The 5,296-nt window shown below is 41.8% G+C and overlaps 1 protein-coding gene across 16 annotated transcripts in view; it reads right to left on the reverse strand.

Moving 5' to 3' along the window:
- The window catches only part of Znf532 (zinc finger protein 532), a 130,902-nt gene that overhangs the window by 75,149 nt on the left and 50,457 nt on the right, over positions 1–5,296 (reverse strand). The gene's annotated exons all lie outside the window — the stretch shown is intronic.

Genomic DNA, 5,296 nt, shown 5'->3' on the forward strand with positions numbered 1-5,296 from the left:
AAGCTTCTCCAAACACATTTTGATCATGTCAGCATTTAACTCCACTGGCACAATTCGATACTTATACTCACCATTAGATTTGGGATGGTACATTAACAGAAATAGATTGTAATAAAAAAGCCAACTACAAATTTTAAAATATATCCACACAAGAAATGGGTATCTAAGCCTACCATAAGATGTCCACTTCACTTGGGACATAAGGAGTTGATCCCATCCATGTTTATTTAATTCCAGCTTTCCTTGTTGTGTTAAAAAACCAACACTCCAGGGCTAGAGAAATGGTTCAGTGATTAAGAGCACTGGCTGGTCTTGAAGAGGGCCCAGGTTTGGGTCCCAGCCCCACATGGCACCTAACAACCATCCTATCTCCAGTTCTAGGGGATTCCATGCCTTGTTCTGGCTTCTGGAGGCACTGAATACATGAGTGCACTTACATACATGCAGGCAAAACACTTATACACATAAAAAATGGCAGTCAATGCCATTACCAAGATGAAAGATATGCAAATCCATAAAGTGCTGGGGCCCGTCTTTAGGGAATCTTCTATCCCTACCTGCTAAGGACAAGGATGGTGGGGACAGGGAAGCTTACTTCTTTTCTGAACCCCCAGAGGGCTCCACCTTGGGGTTGTTATTTCTTGACATGTCCTCTAGTGAATGCATACTGCCACCCGCCTGAGAACAAGCATGTGTCACTCTCTGCACCATAAATGCCAAAGAATTAAGAGGCCACACATCAGGGGCCAGATACCAGAACAGGCCTGGGCTCAGCTCTGACACTCACTAGCACTGGGACCCTCAGGAAGCAACAGAATAGAATCTATGGACCTGGTCCTTCCTTCCACATGGAGGCAATCACTAAGAAGAAAGGGAGAGATGGAAAGGAGGAAAGGGAAGGGGGGAAAAGAGAGGAGAATGAAAAACAGGAGTTTGGAGGAAAGAAAGTCAAAGCTGATTTAGGCAACTCCCAATGGGGAAAGCAGCCTAGAGAATTTGTGAGTGTGTATTCTTGGACTGGAGTCTTCATGCTTCAATATTTACTATGTTATTCCTCTTTTAAATTTGCTCTGTGGTCTCTGAGAAGTTGTCTTCCACATTTTATTCAAGTATTTGATTTTTTTTTTTTTTCTTGTACAATCTATAAAAGATCTTGGAATCCTGATGCATGCAACAACCCTGGGACAGAGGTAGAATCAAAGTTCATATAAACTACAGGTACGCCAATAGCTGCTAAGACCCTCAGTATATTAGCTCAGTCTAGAGACACATCTAAATACCTCTAAGACTTTAGTTGGCAAAATCTTCTGTTGAGGATGAGACAAATGCTAGTTCAATAGGAGCTGAAGTATAAATCACCCCAGTCATACAGACCTGGAAAAGGCTTGTGCAATCTCCTGGTTGTTTCCTTATCTTGAGGCAAACTGTGGTCACTATTTTCTATTGCTGGACCAGACAGGGAATAACATGTCCCCAATGTCAAACTACCTCCATCATAAAAAGGTACACATGAAACAAAATGCAAACATTCTAAAAGTGAGACTATTTGAAAATATCTATTAGAAGTCATGTAAGAGATATGATTGTGATATTCTTTTCGAAATGGAAGTGAACATTTACATTACAAAACACAGGGAATGAAAAATCCATCTGTCACCTATTATATCCACATTAAAGAACTTGCCCACTTGAGAATAATTCCTAAATATCACCACCTTTATTCTCAAGCTATATGCATTGAATGCCTATAATAAAGCTGCATTAGTGAAGCATTCTTTAGTCTAGCTTTACCAACCAGGCAGTTCTAGGTTATAAACAACCACTTTTGGAAAGCTCAATACATGGAATCAGGCTGGGGTATGGCTCAGTGGTAGCACAGCAGGGCTGATGTCCAGCATCACACACACTGAAAAGGACCTTTAAAGATAGATATCCAAAACTGGGACCCAGGCTCTGGTCATCCTCAGTGGTAGCTGGCCCTAAGTATTTCTAAAGCTTTCTTTTCAGAAATACCAGGTTTGTATCTTGCAAAAAGACATCACAGTTACATATTGTTCATCAGAGGGCAATCAGTTCAAGAACAAAGACAGCAGGAGATAATTCAAATTCTCACTGGGTAATGGGCCAGGACAGAGAAATCATAAGAAATGACAAAAGGTTACCACATGAAACCAAGCTTGGACATTTAGATCAGAAGTACAGCTGGCAGGTGTTCTTATGAATATTTGCAAGAATTAAATGTGCCAATCATTACCTTCTCCTGTTACAACTACAGGGACCTGCCTCACACACCCCACGGGATTATATCATTTAGTCAGGCATAGATTGCTGCTCCTACATTTCCCCTATCCTTTCCTGCCTCCTCAGCTTAAGCAGTACAGAAGTCTAACTTAGAGGGGACCTTCTCAGTCAGCAACACATAGCCCTCCCCCTCCCCCAGGGGCCAAGAAGGTCCTGCCTCTATGAAGCAGCTCTTCCTCCATGAAACCTAGCCACACCTAGCTCCCTGGTCCTCTATTCTACCTAAGGTTCACCCTCTTCTCTTGAGGACAGCAGGGAAACTCAAGGTGAAACTAGGGGACAACTTGCAGGTGTAAAGGTGAGTTACCAATGGTTTATCTGCAAGAAGCTTGGTTCTAAGCTAAAAAGGCATGGTGGGTATTTTTCCAAGGAAGAGCAATGGAAGGTACATAACCATCTGAAACCTGAGGCCACTCTGGCTGGCGGCCTCACTTCTCTAGTTTGTACAGTTATTGTAATAAATACCTTTCTTTGTAACTTCACACCTCTTATTTGGTTTATAGAAATGCTTTCCATACCCACAATTACATTGTCCTATTACTCTTTCCCTTCCCACACTCTGGAAGGCAAGAGCAAATGCTCTGCTGGGAGGAAAAAATGCTGAACTTCATTTTTCAGCTATTCTGAATATAAAGAACATTTCTATCTCAAAGTTTCCTTCATTTTCCATGCCAATCCCATTACTACCTTAAAAAAAATTTCGTTTGCTTAAAATCACTACAAAAATAAATCTCAGTCTTTTAAAATAAAATCATTTTTTAAGATATTTATTTTGTGTGTATGAGTGTTTTGCCTGCATGTATGTAAATATACCTATGCCATGCAATGCCAGAAGAAGCCAAAAGCTTTTGATCCCCTAGAACTGGAATTATAGGTGGCTGTTAGCTGTCATGTAGGTGCTGGGAACCAAATCAGGTTCCTCTGCAAGAGCAGCCAGTGCTCTTTACTGAGCCATATCTCTAGCCCCAAATCTCAGTCCTTAAAAAAAAAAAATTATGGCCAGGCATGGTTACTCACACCTTTAGTCCTACTACTCAGGAGGCAGAGGCAGGGGGATCTCTTAAGAGTTTGAGGCCAGCCTGGTCTGCATAGGGAGTTCCAGGTCAGCTGGGGCTACAGGAAGACCATCCCAAAAGACCAAAAAAAAAGGGGGGGGGGTGCCTGGAGAGATGGCTCAGCGGTTCAGAGCACTGACAGCTCTTGCGGAGGACCCAGATTTGATTCTCAGCACTCACTTGGTGGCTAACAACTGTCCATAACTCCAGTTTCAGGGGATCCAACACCCTCTTCTGACTTCCTTAGGCATTGCATGAACTGGGTGTACCTACCTACCTGCAAGCAATACACTCATACACATAAAACAAAATATTTTTAAAAACTTTTAACATTTATGCTGTGTTTGTGTATGTGTGCACACATACTTGCACACACACACACACATGCATGCTACAGCACATGTGTAAAAGTCAGAGGACAACACAAGGTTATCAGTTCTCTCCTTCCACCATGTAGGTCCCAGGGGTCAAACTCGGGTCCCCAGACTTGGTGGCAGGAACCTTTACCTAACTGAGCCATCTCGATGCCCCTCACTCTTCTTTTAAAAGTTGTCATAGCGCTATCTCCTTTTAGTTTCCCTTGCCCTCCATGGTTTGACTTCTCTAACAGAACTAGTTTTACTTATTATAAGGTTTTTCATTCCATTTCCACCTAATAAACTACATCTTCCTTCAAAAGATCAATTGTCATTTATAAATACACATAATTCACTTATAGTATTGTACTTAATGTTTATAAAAAGAAAACCGGAAAAGAACTAGTTTGTCACATGACCAACCACTTTGATCCCTCCTATGATACAAACAGAACATTTCCTTTCCTACCAACCCTTTAAAATTACAGAAAAATCTTTCATCTTTGTTGGCATAAGTAAAGAGTTATCACATCAAAAGAAAAATTTCAGAAAAAAACCTATTCACTTCTTAATCATACTTCTTACTCTTTGCAATGAAAAGCTTTTTATTTGGGCATGGTGGTGCATGCCTGTAGTCCTAGCAGTTGGGAGGCAGGCTGAGGCAGACAGATCTCTGTGAGTTTAAGGTCAACCTGGTCTACATAGTGAACTCCAGGCAGGCCAGCTGGGGTTACAGGGAGACCCTGTTCCAAAAAGACTAAGAAAAAAAAAAAAATTGTAACAAAAGTTGCTTCCCAATTTCCAATTACAGAATAGTGATACATGACTGTAATCCCAGCTCTTGGGAGATGAAGGCAGGAGGATCAGGAAATCAAGTCCAGCCTCAAATATTAGTGAAAAGAGGCTAGCCTAGGTTATGAGACCCAGACTCAAAACAAAGAAAGTGACTCCAGGAAGGCTTGGTGGCTCCCGCCTTTAATCTCAGTATGGGGAGGCAGATGCTGTGAGTTTGAGGCCAGCCTGGTCTACATAGTCAGTTCTAGGCCAGCCAGGGCTACATAAAACCCTGTCTCAAAACAAACAAGCAAACAAAGTGGGAAAGTCAGAGTTAAAAGGCTGAGAAAAGAAAGATGCCGTTCTAAATCCAGCCACAGTTCTACCTTCAAAATAAACATGAAAAGAGGCTAGAGAGATAGTTCAGTCACCAAGCCTAACCACCTGAGTTCAATCCCTGGGACCAGTCACATGGTGAAAGGAGAAAACAACTCCAGTGGTTTGTCCTCTGACCTCCACATGTGTACATGTGAAAATACACATAAAATCAATAAATAAAACATAAAATACATAAATAAGAGTAAATAAATAAACATGAAAAGTTAGTCTGACCAGTGAAGATAAACCATATTACCTACTTGAAGAAACTAACAATGAACTCTTGGGGCATGGTGGCACATGCCTTTAATCCCAGCACTTGGGAGGCAGAGGCAGGCAGGTCTCTGTGAGTTCCAGGCCAACTGGAGCTACAGGGAGACCCTGTCTCAAAAAGAAAAAAAGAAGGGGATAGGAGGGGAGGGGAGGAGAGGA

This window comes from Nannospalax galili, unplaced genomic scaffold (assembly GCF_000622305.1).
Source record: "Nannospalax galili isolate Female #2095 unplaced genomic scaffold, S.galili_v1.0 scaffold567, whole genome shotgun sequence".
Taxonomy (NCBI): domain Eukaryota; kingdom Metazoa; phylum Chordata; class Mammalia; order Rodentia; family Spalacidae; genus Nannospalax; species Nannospalax galili.